Source organism: Stegodyphus dumicola, chromosome 3 (genome assembly GCF_044657685.1).
Source record: "Stegodyphus dumicola isolate Sdum_Otavi_A_Nest chromosome 3, ASM4465768v1".
NCBI classification, from domain to species: domain Eukaryota; kingdom Metazoa; phylum Arthropoda; class Arachnida; order Araneae; family Eresidae; genus Stegodyphus; species Stegodyphus dumicola.
Window position 1 is genome coordinate 113,752,374 of NC_140770.1, and position 18,231 is coordinate 113,770,604.

Below are 18,231 nucleotides of genomic sequence, written 5' to 3' on the forward strand. Positions count from 1 at the left end.
TTTTTATTGTATGGCACAGCGATATAATTAATTTATCAACAATTTCTTGTCATGTTATAAAATGTTAAACAATTCATCAAAAGCTTTTATTGAACCATTTAATTTTTATTGTATGGCACAGCGATATAATTAATTTATCAACAATTTCTTGTCATGTTATAAAATGTTAAACAATTCATCAAAAGCTTTTATTGAACCATTTAATTTTTATTGTATGGCACAGCGATATAATTAATTTATCAACAATTTCTTGTCATGTTATAAAATGTTAAACAATTCATCAAAAGCTTTTATTGAACCATTTAATTTTTACTTTATTGTATGGCACAGCGATATAATTAATTTATCAACAATTTCTTGTCATGTTATAAAATGTTAAACAATTCATCAAAAGCTTTTATTGAACCATTTAATTTTTATTGTATGGCACAGCGATATAATTAATTTATCAACAATTTCTTGTCATGTTATAAAATGTTAAACAATTCATCAAAAGCTTTTATTGAACCATTTAATTTTTACTTTATTGTATGGCACAGCGATATAATTAATTTATCAACAATTTCTTGTCATGTTATAAAATGTTAAACAATTCATCAAAAGCTTTTATTGAACCATTTAATTTTTATTGTATGGCACAGCGATATAATTAATTTATCAACAATTTCTTGTCATGTTATAAAATGTTAAACAATTCATCAAAAGCTTTTATTGAACCATTTAATTTTTACTTTATTGTATGGCACAGCGATATAATTAATTTATCAACAATTTCTTGTCATGTTATAAAATGTTAAACAATTCATCAAAAGCTTTTATTGAACCATTTAATTTTTATTGTATGGCACAGCGATATAATTAATTTATCAACAATTTCTTGTCATGTTATAAAATGTTAAACAATTCATCAAAAGCTTTTATTGAACCATTTAATTTTTATTGTATGGCACAGCGATATAATTAATTTATCAACAATTTCTTGTCATGTTATAAAATGTTAAACAATTCATCAAAAGCTTTTATTGAACCATTTAATTTTTATTTTTATTGTATGGCACAGCGATATAATTAATTTATCAACAATTTCTTGTCATGTTATAAAATGTTAAACAATTCATCAAAAGCTTTTATTGAACCATTTAATTTTTATTGTATGGCACAGCGATATAATTAATTTATCAACAATTTCTTGTCATGTTATAAAATGTTAAACATATAGGTTTCTTTTTACCGACTTGTTAAATGTGAGATTTTGCTGTAGGACCAGTAAACATCGTTCTTTACAAATTTCTTCAACGCTCCTTCTGAGAAATTATGGTATGAATGACGAATCTGCGAAACTATTATTTAAGAATCATCCTATTAAAATATCTGTCTATGGCTCAGATATACCTAGTTACGATAATGATTGTGAATGAAAGCAACAGAACGTGCAGATTTGTATATTTGCTATGGAGCTGAAAATATATAGTCTCGAAAGTTCTATTATTTTAAAGTTACTTTCAAATCAAGGATTTGAAACGTTTAGGATAATTTCAATTCGCACAAATAGCAGGTACAGGGGAACATAGAAAAGTGGACGGAGCACCAGAACTTCGTCAATGACTTTTACAGGTATTGCTCCTCCGCACTATTGCACCTGGTGGGCGTTCGGTTGGCCCCCATCAGAGGCCAGCCTCACAAGACAATTATAGAAGAACTTTAGATTAATTCTAGACTTAGATTAATTCTAGACTTGAATATACACTTACACAAACAAGGTATACAATTATTACAAAGAAATTAATGAATTAACAAAAGTTCGATTATGGCAAATTAATATAACATAATTACTTCAAACATACATCCTACAAACACTCATTGTACGACAGACATTGTACATTGTACTTCATAAAAAAATACATTTACATTAGTGTATCTAATTCCATCGAATTACATTAAGCATCTTTTTAAGGAACTAATTAAAGAAGAATTTGTGATGTATCTCCTTGTACAGGGATGGGCTAACTACGGCCCGCCGGAAGGTTCTGTCCAGCCTGCGGATAGAATTTTAATTTGCCGGTTCAAGGCCAATTAAAAGAAAATATGTATTTATGTATTATAGATCCATCTCCTTTTCAACTTTGTTTAAATATTATTTCTTCTTTCTTTTTTTCAAAGGACTTAGGTTCTTTTTACTTCCTCTATTTTTGTTCTACAAAACCTAAATCGGCGGAAATAGTGGAAATAGCACGGATAACTTTCAATCCGTAAAGTGTTAAATGCGGCACTCACAGATAATTTCGGGATTTTATTCATTTCGTGCAATCTGAATACTCTGATATACTGTAAAACAGAATTATTATATGCCATTAAAACAGAATTGTATATTTCTACTATGCCTTTCAGTGTAAAAGGTGAAGCAGTGAGGTCAGATTTGCAGCTTGATTTAATTGGGTTGCAATCTAACAATCATCTCAAACAATTGTTTCTAAATATGCCAAAGTTAGAGTTTTACAAATCATTATCGAAAGTAAGTTTCCCAAATTTATATCTCTCTCTCAGAAAATCAGTGCTATGTTTGCTTCATCTTATATATGTGAACAAGTGTTTTCTACTATGAACCTTAGAAAGAATTATTTCAGAAGTAGACTGGCAGATGAGCATTTAACCTCGTTCCTTAGAATCAGTACATCTCACTTCGAAGCTCAATATAAGAAACTTTTAAAAATGAAATCTCAATTTCATTCATCTCATTGTTTAAATTGTAATACTCGTATACTATTTTTGAAATTTTAGAAAAATTTATCTTGGCCCGCCAAACTTTTTTTCTTCGATTTTTGGCCCACGACCGCATAGGTTTGTCCATCCCTGTCCTAGTACACTATCGTATTCCTAAGGAAATTATCTTGTTAATACATTTCCTTTCATTTTTTATCATGTTGCAGGCAACTGCATCATTACTGAAGTCTTGCATTATTTTTGTAAATTAATGTATCATAATTACATCAAATATACATTAGAAAATCACATAATAGTTACACTTACATTATTACGTCAAATTATACATTTTTTAACTAATGATTTAATTATTACAAGATTTTTCCCCCTCATCTCCTAATGCAGTACAAATTCTTACAGTAAATTTTTTGTAAAAACAATTCATACCATATTAACCTGTTTCAGGCATTTGCAATATTTCTGAAATATTGCATTATTTTTGTAAGTTATGGAATACGTGGTATTTATGCAGATGAGATAGCATCTTGACATATGTCCTCTCTTTTATATGAGAAACGTTTCTTCACACAAATAGCAGCAAAAGACTCCTGGTTTTTCTCATCCATACTCAGTTATTCAAAATTTAGAAACTTGAATGACACATATCATGGAAAATATCTATATGCACCTTTCATCACGTAATAACATGAAACAACTTAAGCAAGTGCCGCAGTTTTTAAATGTAATCTACTTTGAGATCATGTTCCCCTTCTCATCACATGCGAGATTCAGAGTAGATGTATACTATTCATACCACCACACGAAAGCCTGATTGTTACACGAAAAACAATTTAAACGCGCCTCTATAAATTCTAATTTTTAACAAAAAGGATTATTTATAAAAGACTTGACCTACTTTATACACTTCAGCGATGACGTATTATTCGCCATAAATAAAACGGGAATCCTTCTCTTGACTAGAAAAGAGGCACTTTATCAAAAAGAAAAAGAAAAATTGCCGGAGTAGTTAATTGTCACGGAGAAATTTATGCACAACTTTCGTACGAATAAAGCATATTGGATTATCAAAAGATTTCTCGAAATTTTTATTTCATGGTTAGTTCTCTTTTGTGTCTATTATATTTGTATCTTTTAACAACTAGTATTTCCCTTTTATTTTTTTATTGCAGAAATGTAATTTTCTAGTTCTGTTTTATTTTATTGTGTTTGTCTTCCTATGATAAAATTTAAAATACAATTTAAAAATAATCAGTTATTTAACTTCTGTTATTTATTATGCTAAACATATGCCTTTTTTAAAATGTAATGCATATGTTTCCGTATGATTACTGTTTTTATCTTCATAACTCATGCATTTAGCACATACGGCAGATCTTGGATTCGAAATTATTGCTCTTTGTAAAGTATGAACTCCGCATATTTTGAAGCTGTTCTACAAGACTTCTCTTAGTTATTATGTATTAGTGTTTAAAGAAATAATTTTATCTCTCTGAGAGATATGTTAGTGTAATAGTTAAATGTCGATCCGGTAATTTGAAGTTTTTTAAATCTGACTCCGTGTAAAAGCTTTATCAAATTTTTAACAATATTTCTCTTCAAACACTTCCTGTTTTCACCTCTGACGTCCAAACTAAAATAACGAGCAATTATTAAATATTACACTAGATTTAAATGAGTGAGAGGTAAACTAACGACCACAACTAACTATACGACACCTCGTAGGCAGACTGTTTGTTTTTCTATAACTAGGACTCAAATTAAAATAGTGGACAATAATCTGTCACAAAACTTAGACTGATCAGTTGGGGTTTATCCCATTTAAGTTCAATCGCTTTATTGGACGAGGGGGGTTAAGGAACATGGACACTTCTTTTTTTATGTTGTAATGCCTGTGTGCTTACATGGATTCAGGAATCTAAAGATCTCATGCTCGATTCCAATCAAAGGCACAGACAGTGAGCGTTTAGAAATTCTTCATAATGCTAACTGTCGCATTTCTGTTTATACTGTAATATCTGTCGACTAAAAATAAATAAATCCATTTAATATTCTTAAGAATCTTATTGGGTTTGTAATTATTCATTCGAAAGTTTAAAAAAAAAAAAAAAAAAAAAAAAAAAAAAGGGTCACTCTCAAAACGCTACTTTGCTTTTTCATTAGGTAAGCATTGCTTTATATTATTTGTAATTTTGAATATGTACTGTGTAGGGATTATTTGAATTTTCTAATAGCTATTTTTAATTTTGAAACCCCTTCTTTTAAATTCTTGTTTCCACCTGCAACTCTCTGAAAGAAGGAGATTTCACTATCGCGTTTTATGTAAATGAATCAAAAGCATAATAATAATAGACAGTTCAGTCACTTCCGTAGAAAAACTCAGAAGTTCGCAGTAAAGCGTATTTTGCCTTCGGGCCACAGCATTTCTTTTAGTCTATCTTACTACGTTCGGCCTGATAGTATTCTCCCGTGAGGTTTAACTACGGGCCATCTCGGTTAGTTATTTTTGTACAGCTTCGATTAAAGTTTAGATAGTTAAAATTAGTTTAATTCCTAATTTTCTACCTTAACTTAAAGCTCGATTGGAGGCTTTCCTGAAAGCCCGAGAGGGGCCGTCTGTAGTATTTCTTTGAGTGAATAAAAGGGTATTTTAACTCTTCTTTGAATTTACATTTAATAGTTGCAAAAAGACCAGCGAATAATCGCCAGACACTTCACTAAAGTTCTAATAGCCAAGGACACGTAAACTAATTAGAACGATATAACTGATTAAACAGAAACAATAAATTAAACTTACCTTTTACAGGATGCTTCACATATCTTTTCTTCAATGTAACGAAATTGAAGGTGGCTTAAACTTCTTGCAGACTGATGTAGATTGCGGCGCAAACAATTCAAATGAAAATCGATACAATCAGTGAAAATTTGGCAACACCAGATTCGAACTGCATATTTTTCTCCGGCTACTAATCAGTAAATGAACTTTACGCCCTGTGGAAATAAATCAAAACGACAAAGTGTGAGAATGTACTGCAGCAGTTAAAGAGTTCGAAGCAAGTCCTGCCTACTTCTGAGCCCTCTTCCAGGTTTTCATTGGAATTTATCTACTTCCTTAAATCATTCTACTTGGAAATAAAATCACTAAAACGGCCAAATAAAAATGTTGAATAATTCAAAAGAAACACGCCTACATTTAATAAAGGATTTCGTTTCGTAATGCAAATAAATTGTTATTTACTTTAATAAACAAACTTTAAATTTTGTTTTATTATTTGAAAATGAAAGGTTTTTTTTTTTTTTTTTTTTTTTTTTTTTTTTTTTTTTTTTTTTAAGTCCAAAGGGATTTGAATCCCAAAGGACTATTAGTTTCGTTTTGGCATTTTGCGTCGGACTCATAAATGTCGGTTCACTTTTCAAACTGTTGTCACAAAATGTTAGAGTCCTGCATTATATTTAAAGAAATTAAATAATGAAAAATCTGCATAAATGTATGTATATTTCTCGTATTGGGATAAAACAACGGTACATAGAGTCATCGAATTTTGAATAACGTAATCCTCTAACGAATATGAGCATGTGGAAGACCAAATTTGAAATTTGAAATTTGTTTTATGATGGATTTCCTATTTTTTAAAACTTTGACGAATTTTTGATTAACAAACTCAAGGATTTCAAAGCGAGAAAAGGCAACGTTGTGCAGAAAAAACATTTTTATCTCCAGCGCGTGAGTCTCTGTATCGGAAATTCTAAAGATATGCTCGTTTTAAAACTATTTTGCGATATTGCTGTTGCACTGGATCTTATGGTTTAAGTGCGAGGAACATGGTATTTAATAAAGAAAGGTAACACACAAAATGTTTAAAAACGCCCCTTTGGACGTAATTTAAAATCTGAAACATTTCAGATTTTTTTTTTCTAAATACAATAATAAAACACGTATTAAACTTTAGAACAATTCTTTGATAATTTCAGCATAACGCAAAGTTTGGATAAGTTCATTTTTTATAATTACAATATTTGGAGTCCAATGTTTGAAGAGAATACTAATTCCGATTCCTTACAATAAACCAGCTAACTATGAAAAAAAGTACTTAGCCTGTAGAGTCATTATGATTTTTTTAGGGGCAGAAAAGATGAAAAATAGCAAACGCCTTCGCCGTGAATCGAACCACGGAACTCTGGAATACCGTCCCAGCGTGCAGAACCACTACACCACGAAAGATGCTAGGAAAGTGGGAGAAATACCTTATAAGCTAATCAAATAAGCTTTTAATTTTAACGATAGATTATTTAATTTTTTAAACGCCTAGGAATGTCTCTGATAGTTAAACTAGCTTTTATTAGTTGCAATCTATCAATTTAGTTAGTTTAGCACTTTCTTTCATAGGTTGGGGAAAACTTTACTTTATTAAACTCTCGAAAAAGATAAAGGTATGTAAATTATCGAGAACAAGTGTTTAATTACGCATTCAACGTAATTTAGTTTCTAAATATTCGTTATATCTTCCTTATAAACTGGAAGTTGCAATTAATAAATTTATATATATTCTTATTGCCCAGACAATATAGTGATTAGGGAAGCCTACTACGGTACTGAAGGGCCGGGGTTCCAATCCCGGAGAAGATATGGATGTTTGTAAATGTATAGTGTCGGTGCGGGATGGGGGCACTCTAAATATGCGGTGAGCCGAAAGTCCTCTCGTGTGGATTGTTAGAAGGGGAAAGTGTGGGAGACCTCCGGATCCCCCCGGGATGCTCTCCCTCAAAGGTGGGGCTGAAAAATTAGAAGTCCAACCTCTCTTCGGAGTTGGTTCTGGCAACCATTGTTCCATAATATGGACAAGATAACAGTAACATATCTATTCGTGATGTATGATACTGCGACGGATCTTTCAGAAGTGTCTTTTATTACAGCGATTTACTGTAAAGCTCAGTGAGGGTTCGCTATACATACCTGCAGAATAGAATATTTTTTATTTTTTATTTTAGTAAAATGAATTTTTTAATGAATACAACCATATAAATAACTCATAATGCATATAATAAATAACTGAGATAGTAAATTTATCGCGAAGGAAAAAGACAAAAATCGTGGGGATGTAGTTGACAAGATTAGTAAAAATTCGCGATTTGCGTCGCCAGTTTTGCGATCAAAGATTTACATTAGCTTCTGTTGGTGAGGGAACAAAAGCTGTTTAATTAAAAACTGAGTAACAACTCAAGTGCATAACTAAATAAATATTACGTTACGCATTTTTCAACTGAAACTAATATTTGAAAATTACACATTTTTATTAAAATTTGCGTTTGTTACGAAATCATATTCTAAAAATGCATACGACACTATTATTTTAGATCACAACTACCATTTAATTGGACGACATTCAAGTACATTATATTGCACACGCATGTTTTAAAAAATCTGATGTGAACATCACATGACTTAGTACGGCCTATTAAATTATACATGGCCTATTAAATTGATACGGCCTATTAAACTTTTTTCATTTAAACTTATTTCCTCGAATTTTATTACAGATATATTTCTCACTCAATTAATTCCATTTTCTCTCAAAACATCTTAAAAATTTTAAAATATAGAAAAACCTAAACACCAAATACAGTTATTTTTTTTTACAATTAAAATTAGAGTTTCTCCTTAAAAATAAGCAATTCGCCAGCGGGTAAGAAGAGAGATTTTTCGGTGCACAAAACTGAAAGTTTGCTTTTCAAATGTAAGGCTACGTTAGGCTGTGTAGCATTTAAACAATTTTTAAATTGTTGAGAATTCTACAACTATTGCATACAGATTAACTAAAGGCATATAAATCTTAACCGGATTATAAGAACAACATAACTCAATCACTTTTAAAGCAAAAAATGCACAATTTACCAATATATAAGAATAAAAACGCTGAGGTCATCGAGTAAAAGGATACGTATATATGTATCTAAATTTCAATATATATATATATAAATTGAAACTTATATAATTATATCTTTATATATATATAAGCGGCTTAAGTGTGTGTCGCGGATAGTTTAGTGTTGCCACTCGGAAAAATGAGCGCGGAAATTAACGTTTCCGCAGTTTTTAATTAATATCTTGGTCGATTAATGTCGTATGAAGATGAGAATGATATCGATGGATTCTCAGAATTGTTTGGAATCCGAGGATATGCGTCTGGAATTTCAACTCGGCGCCGTTCTGTAGATTTTCGAGAAAAAAGAATTTGGCACGTAGCCAAATCCCTCTAATAGGGAAAACCCAAGAAAGAAAGTGGAAAATGTAGGGAAAACGTAGGGGGAAAATTAGTTTTTAATTAATATCTCGACTAATTAAAGTCCCACGAAGACGCAAATGGTCAAAATGGCGTGACACGGACCTGCGGAATCCAACGGTGTGCTTCGCTAAGCCTGGGAGCCAGCCGTTTCGGAGGAGATGATGTTTGCGTAACTGTACTAGCCAATGGGGTGAAGTTGCCACGGCACAAGGTTGCCGTTTTAATTAAGACGTAGACAATTTCCCGTAAAACTTCTCTTTGTTATGACCATCAGTAAGTCTCAGGGACAAACGTTTAAGCGTGTCGGCATTTTTTTACCTGAGCCTGCATTTGGACACGGTCAACTTTATGTTTACTGTTCAAGAGTTCGTGTAAGAACGGACGTAAAATTAAAAATAATGGATGGTCCTCTGAAAGGTGAGCTTAAAAATGATGGAATGATCTACACAAGAAATGATGTGTAAAAAGAGATCTTTTACATGTGAATTAACATTTTATTATTTAAATCACCTTTATTTATTGAGCTAGCGGTGCTCTTAAGAAATGTACCGCCAGTGGTTTCCTTCATTGGACTCTACTTTAAGCAAATAGAAGGGGGAAACCCCGTGGGGCAGTAAGCAAAAGGGCGTCCTTGCAGCCTGCCTTGGATAATTCAGTTTGAATTAGCAGACACCTTTGCACAAATCATTTTAATTACAATTTATAATATCTAGAACAGCGGTCATTTCGTATGACCGCTGGGTTTTCTAGTATATATATATAAATTTCAATATTTCAAAGTTCTGAGGCTACTGGTTTTTGCGAGATGCATTCATACGTACAGACGTCACCAAAAAAATCTCTTCTGAATCCATTTTAAATCAAATTTGTAATCCGTTTGGGGAAAAAAAGAGTCTTTTTTTTCCGTCCGTACATACATATTTTATGCAAAAACATCGTTCAAATGAATTTGAAAACGGTCATAATGTATATTTTAGTTGAAATAATGATACCCGAAATGTTTCGAGATTATAATATTTTCATTACTTCGTACGAGGAAGTAAAAGGGATTGCTAGGCACTGAAATTGTTTGCTAAGAACGATAGCAATGAAACTCGTTTATATGTGCTTTCGAAAAACAAGTTTTGTATATATTTTTAAAGATTTGGAATAGTGCGCTGTGTAGTGTACTTTTGGGCTTTACGGCTTATATGTTAATGAATTTCAAACAGCAAATCATATAACAATTAATTCATTGTAAAGTAACCTAACAATTACAACCGAAATTAAAAAATAATAAAAAAAATATTTGAAAATCGCGATAAAGCTGATTTTTGTAAATTTTAGAAAATTACCTAAAATTTAGACAGGAAGTTGAGAAAATTCCCCCTGTGATAAAATTACGTCTCTAGCAATACCATATAATTCAGTGTTTTGATTATTTTCACGTTTGATAATTTATTCTTAATAATTCATAAGCATTATATTGGTTATTTAAGCACACTATAATTTAGCTTTATTACTAACTCATATAATTGAGCATTTAAATAATAAATAAGATACATGATATTACATTCCATCCATCAGAAATAAAAAGCAACTCTTGAGATTTTATTTCAGATCTGTGATCTAATAATTTAAACTCTGAATACATCAAGAAAAATAAGAGAATCAGTTATATTAATTTATTTAATATAATCTTGAAGTTCGATATCATTAAAAACGATAAAAACCAGAACAATTTGATTACTAGCACTTGAGTAATAATAAATTACTCGAAAGTTCATTCTCTAAGACTGTAACAATAAGGATGAAATTTCATTATTTCTTAAAATCTAAATCATTCCCAAGAATCTAAAGTTCCTACCCACTTGTTCAGTTTAAATTAGAAATACCCTCTATCAAAGAAGAGAAACGACATCAATTTATCCTATTAGAAAGACAAAGTCGAGTTTTATTGCTGTTGAAACAATGCGAAGTAGTTTTCAAAGAATTTTAATTGCATTTCGAGGTTTTAATTATACAATCGGTGGTGGATTCCCTCTATAAGTTTCGAAAGCTTTTCTGCGCCATTTTACTTATCTAATAAGTATTTTGGTATTAAAGTTAAATTAAATTCACCTGGCGTCATTGCATAATTAGATTTTGATAATACAAACTAAATGAATACGTAAAGAACGGGTGATTAATTATTGCTAGAATTACTGAGAAAGGCACAAACATTTATAGCAGGAGAATTATTATTTAACGTTTCAAGAGCAACGAATAGCTATTTGCAAGAAATTGACAAGAAATTGACGTGGACATTATTTTGCCTAAAAAAAAATTTTTTTCTCTCTACATAATTATTAATACAAATCTAAAATATATTACCTTCAAAATGAGATTTTTAACGTAAGAATACTTTTATTGTCGATTGTACATTAATCAAAACTTACCATGCGCATATATAATTTGCATAAAAATAAATTTATCATCAAATTAATATAGTTTGCACAAAAAGATTCTGTGAAAGTAATCTGCAAAGTGTAATGCATTTTATTGCTCAAATACGTTATACTATAGTGTATTAAGGTTTTGATCTACGCTATTTTAGGCGTAGGGCTATTACTCTTGAAACTCTAAAAGGACTATTAATAGCGAAACACGATTTTGCGATATTTCACTTTTCATTCGAGTTTGTTGCCATTCGCAAAAAGATAAAATATTACTTTTTCATACATAATCTGTCTTCTATTAATTAACATATGAAACTATCTAAAAGTAATAAACACACTTCTTAAGAATAGTATTTTTTAGTTTCTAATTTGACTGTTTTAAAAAACTATATTTAATCTTTGGTGTATTCATTTAAAAACTTTAAATATTTTTATAGATTTACATTGCATATTTTTCACTTTATATATATATATATATATATATATACAGAAGATATATAACGTTCCCATATTAGTCTAAATGCCTATTCATGTAATGTCCTATAAAATATTTTGGTATTCTATTTGGGCCACCTCTATCCATAATCTCTAATGATAAACAATACTCAACCTTAAAAGAGCTCTTTCGGTTGATCGTTAAGACCTGAATGAACTACCAGTGTTCCGTGACTTACGGCTCGGCCTCTGGTGAGCGTGGTTATTTTCGATCTGCAGTTTTGTGAATGTTTATCTATGTTTCTTAATTAATAAATATGATCTAAACCAAATTTATGCATTTTCGTATGCTGTTAAATTTAATTTATTAAGCAGTTTTAAGAACTTGAGGCTGAAACATTAATACATACAAAATATTTTATGTTTATATATACATGCAGTGTAAGAAAAATGTTACATTTAAAAGAGGATTGATAAAATTTATCTTCAGCTATTATAGATTTATAGTTATAATTTAAGCAGAAAACTAAATTTTATGTTTAAAAGAAATAGGAAGAAATGATAGCTTGCGAAGATAAGATTTACCTATTCCTTTTTTAGATAAAAGGTAACGAAACTTTTCAGAATGAAATGTCAATTTTTTAAAGCAAATTTACTATTAAAAGCCTGCATGTTAAGAAAATGTTACATATTAAATGATTATGTTTCGCCGAAATGTAAATTACAAATCCAACAGTCTAATCAAGCGTAAAAAATATAACATTTATCTTTAAAATATATTTTAAGTTTGATATTAAGTGCTGAAAACAAATGAAGATTTGTGAAAAACACATTAATGTGTATACAGTTACAACCTCTTCCCCATTTTTCTTAAAATCTAAGAACCTGTATGAAAAAGATGCTGAATTCCCAGTTTTTTAAGCAATCTGAATGAACGTCGCTAGTAAATGAGAATTATGAGGAATCGAAAAAGATACCATATGTTCGTTAAGTTTAAAAAATAGGATCATATTTTTCTGAACAAGGGCTGTGAAAATAATATATCTTGTCTAAAAACCAATAAAAAATCTCTTAACTTTTGCCGAAACGAAAGAGATTATTTGTTGAGTTTTCGTTGATTCCAAAGTAGTCTCATATTAAACCTCACTCAGTATCACCATAGATTTCAGGTTAAATATTTAATGATAAAAACATAGAATCTTAGGTGCCATATGCTGCTTGGATATCCTAACACAAGTTAATTCCTTCTCTCAGCAGCTGCTGCCTTTAGAAAGTCTTTTTGGAATAGTTAGCTAATTGCATAATGCAACTTTAATGGTTAATGACCGCAGGAAAATCAGATATCGATATGTTATTGATTTTGTTAAATACGACTATCTCTCTCTCTCTGTATATATGTATATATATATAGGATAGAAAATTAATAGAATGCCTTTTCCTCGAATTAAATTTTTCTTGAAAGCCGCGTATGAATGATTAATAGAAAAGTCTCCACCTGTTGATTTCTATCTAATTGGTGAAGTTTAGCTATTTATTAAGGGAACATTTTATATTAAAGTTAATAGAAGTCGACAGTTATGTTAGGTTATTTGAATATCGCAAATCCAAGAGTGCTGTCTGCCTAAAAGGAGGGATACCTTCGTGGGGTACATTCTGAGAGGAACTGGTCCATATTCACGATACGCATGGTCAAAATCACGAAAACCAACCATGCAGAGAACCCGTTCGCCTAAATCGAACCCAAAGCAGGGCGAACTACCAGTATTTAGGGGTCTTTAATCATTCTCCCGCTGGTGGAGACTAGATACTGTAGACTAATATCAGTAACAGTTATTCACATATGTAAATATAATAAATAAGGTTTAGCATTTTATAAATTAATAAAACAAGAATTGCGAATAGATTACTATAAATTAGAGTCTAATAAATCGCAGATTTTACCTATAAAGCTTCAAAAATGAAAAATGAAAAAAAAAAAAAAAAAAAAAAACAAAACAGTGTATTTAAATATTAAAAAATATGAATATTATGAGATTAAAAAACACTCCCAGGCGTATCTTGGCACATAGTTTAAGTTTAGCTTGTGAATCATATTTAAGCTAAGCTGCTACAATTCCACATAGAGATATGTGCACTTATTTAATTAAAAATAGTTTAGCTATTTAAAACATGGTTGTGTATTCTTTTAATTGAATCACTTGTGTACAAGGCTGGAAATAAGGTGGTAAAGTTTACTATTTTGCCAGTACACGAAATCCGCTTATTGAACGCAACAAATACTTCTTCAAAATGTTTAATAAATTAAACATAATTTTAATTTTTTCAGCCTCGTGTTAGAAAATGTTAGTTTTTTAACACAATTTATTTAGTAGATTAATTATTCTTGGCAACACAAACGAAATAATAATTATTGGTATAACATTTTGTTATACATACGATTAAACGGACATTTACAATACTTAACATCACATACATATAATTTTTTATACTTTAGCAATTATTCTAAATTTTTCGCCTACGAAACACGATTATTGTTATGTAGTATTAACCATTTTTGGGCCAGTATTTCTTGATAATTTTATGTTAAGTCTAGATTTTAATACTCGATAACGATAAAATAAGTTCAACAATTTAAAAATATTTAAAGATTCTGACTAATTTTGATTTTATATTTAAGTAGTTTTGTTACTGCTTTCGTTAGAAATGAGAAAAATCTACTGCAAAATTTAAAAATTAAAAAATCTATATTGATAATATGAGTTATGAAAATTCTCATAAAAACATTTTCATATAGCGAAAGTCTTCCTTAGCAGGAAACCCAGTATTATTAGTATAGATCACTGTCCAAGAAATTATAATATTTTAGATTTTTGTAGGAAGATATGGAAAAACAAGAGCTATTCTTTCGCTAGGTTTTAAATAAACCATATTTCCTTAAGCAGACGAACGTGTTAACAACTTTTAGATACATTAGCTATTTTTTGAAAGAAAGAGAGATGTAAAATAAGCAATGACCTATCCAGGACTCGAACAACGGATCTCTCGAATACGCGTCGAGCATGCTGACCACTACACTACGAAGGCATGCTAAGAAGGCGGGAGAAATACCTTATATACTTCCCCTTTTAAAGGGAAATTGGGGATTAGGGGACCCAATTGCCAAATCTTGGTGGTGGAGAATCATCATCCAACATCTTTTAGTTCGAGCGTCACTCTAGTGTCATTAGGTCTTTGATGCTGAGAGACGTGAAAAATGAGCAATGCACTCGCCGGGACGCATATTTCACAAGTGCACATCTGTGTAGCCACCGAGGGAGTGGATGGACCAATGGACATGCAGTAATATTTATGTCATGTGACATGATCCTTCACGTGCTTTAAGATTTAAGCAAAATGGTTGAAAATATTTTGTCACGCAATTTTCTGCACAAAATAATTAAAGCGCCGTCGATTTCTTCTGAAAAATTTCACTGCGAAGTTATATTAAATATAAGCAATTGTGAAGATTTCACTACATGGTTCAAAGAATTTGAAATAAATACAAATACATGTTGGATACTTCGCAAAAATATCCACGTGAAATATTATTTAGTAAGTGGTAAATAAGATGAAGAAAGAAATATGTGATAAAAGCTGAGCCCAAATGCTATCTTTACATAAAACTATGCATATAAGAAAAATACTTATACCGATTATATATGTAAATAGAAGTCAATAGTTTTTTTTGAAGTCTCTATGAAAAATATGTTCTATAATAATAGCCAATGCAGAATTTAATTCGAAGTGAACTTTAATAATTTGCATTAGTATACATTTAGTGTGTTGAATTTCATATTTAATAACTACTCACTCTTAAATGTATTGTCTACACAAGAAATACCAATTAAACAGAATGAATTTATCTTATTCACAAGGCATATATTTAATTTATTCATATATAACCTTTAATGTTAACAATGGATATAATTTGATCATGCACAGTATATATATTCTGAATCGAACACTTTAAAAATCAAAAGAATCCAAGCACTGTAATAAGAAAACACTAAATTCATTGTAACACGTCCAGTCCTTCTCAGCTCAATTAAAAAAAAAAAAAAAAAAAAAAAAAAAAAAAAAAAAAACTATACACTTGAATTCTCGTAATCCTCTTGTGTTAGTAAATGCATAATATTGGAGGCTAATTGTGAATTTTAATGACTGAAACTAATTGTAGTTTTCTCGATGCAAAGAGAGATAATATGCCGTGAACATCAATCCAATTCGTGATAAAAATCGCGAGAGTGAAATGTCAGCGAGTGATTAAATTCATAAAACGAAAGCACTACGTGATTTTCTATTATTACGCCATACATTTATAACTGGGTAACAAATGCAAAGTAAAACGCAAACAACATACCCTCACATGCATGAAAATTTAACGTCACAAGAGCAATAGAAGCTCATTGTTTTATTTTCGAAACTCCTCCCTCACTGATGTGCACTTGTGAAATATGCTGCCGGGACTCGAACCACGGTCCTCTCGATTCCGGGTCGAGCGTGCTGACCATTACACTACGGAGACATGCTAAGAAGACAGGAGAAATACCTTATACCAAAAAAAAAAACATGTAGATATACTGTTATTTTTCTTGGGAGAAGAACTAGCGGACGATGCCCAGCTGGTCACGAGTCCTCATGTAACATATTCGATATTTTCCAGTTCGGAACAACAGACATGAAAAATCTAACACGCCAACACAATGATGATGGCGTAGGAACTGATTCTTCTGATAAAACAGAAGAATTAACTTTTGATCGAATTGAATATTTCACCAGAAACTCTGAATATGAGTCTTTATAATATAATCGATAAAGTGTTTATGGAGCCATTAGGTCGTCTTGAAATAAGAGACGGGAAAAATGTGCAATTCTCTCGCCTGGACTCGAAACCTGGATATAGAGAAAAAATCACTGATTGTATTAATAAAATGTGCCAAATGTGATAATATCCATAATGTAATGATAGAAATGGTTTTAAGTGGTCAAATGTGAACCGCAATAACCCACAATACTTGAGCAATGTGATGATAAAATGTGTGATTTAAAAGAAATACGAAATCAAGGTAACTTATCCCAAAGATGACAAACAGATATTACCGAATCAATTATATTTATTGCTTCATCTTCGTTACTGAAATAAGCATTAATAAATAAAAATTATCAACCAGACAGACGAGTGTATCTGAATCTGAAAATCAAGCACGAGTGATGCGCATCACCAGAATAACGTAGCACTTAAAAATAATCTTTTTCCATCAGCGCGAAACAAAGTCTCGTTACGAAAGGAACAATCGAATTTTGATGGCAGTCATTAAGCGTTCTTGAATAAGCATACTATTATTGGTCTTTCTTCTTCAAATTAGTAAATTTTAGATCTCATAAACGCGTGCGCGAAGAGTTCTCGAAAGGATGAAGACGTTGATCCAAGATTATTTTTAGCAGCGATGTATCAGGAAACGGGTGTGATGAATTTCTTAAATACTCATTTTAAAATTTCACTAAAAAGGGTTTTCATGTATCAGCAGACAGCATCGAGTGAACCGCAACGAGGAACAGGAAAATGGTGCATCGCATCGGCCAGCGTGAGGATAGCCAGCCGCCATCCTACACGTACGGACCCCAGCAGCAGAAGAGGGAGAAATCGGTTATTGCAATTAATTTTGCCTTGTCATTCTGCGGTCGCAGTTAGTACACCTGCCGCTGAATAAAGTAGAGGCTTGCCTGCACACTGGACTCGAACCCTGGACCCCTCGAATACGTTTTGAGTATGATTGCAATTACACCACAACGGCATGCAGAAAGGAGAGAAAAAATATCTTATATATTAATAGCAATTCAACGACGGCAATACATCGTAAAGTAATTGACATTTTATTATTACAGGGTAGTAGCTAGAGGGGGGCAAGGGGGGCATCTGTCCCTGGGCGCAGAATCCGAGGGGCGCCAAACTGATGTTACGACATTTTAGAATTAAATGTTTTCCATCCTTGGCAAGCAGTAGGGGGCGCAAAATCTTCAGTTGTCCCTGGGCGCTGAAAACCCAAGCTACGACTCTGTTTTATTATCATCATAACTTTAAAATCGTGTTTACGTAAAATTTATGCTGGTTCTTAACTATTTAAAATACTCGCTTATATATACTGTTTCTTGATTCAAGAAATTTCATTCAGTGTAGTTTACTTCTTACTTATTAGCGGTAGTCTCGAGACTGATTCTTGTGATGAAATGTCTACTAGCATTTAGTCCATTAAGGGCTTCGCCAGGAATTCCAAATGTTAGTCATAACAATCGCCTTTCAGCGGTAAATTTTCATAACATAATTGGAATTGAGCTAA

The 18,231-nt window shown here is 31.2% G+C and overlaps 1 protein-coding gene across 1 annotated transcript in view; it reads left to right on the forward strand.

Annotated features, from left to right (window-relative positions):
* LOC118185120 (uncharacterized) overlaps nt 1-18,231 on the forward strand; it is a 112,229-nt gene that overhangs the window by 55,650 nt on the left and 38,348 nt on the right. The window lies entirely within an intron of this gene.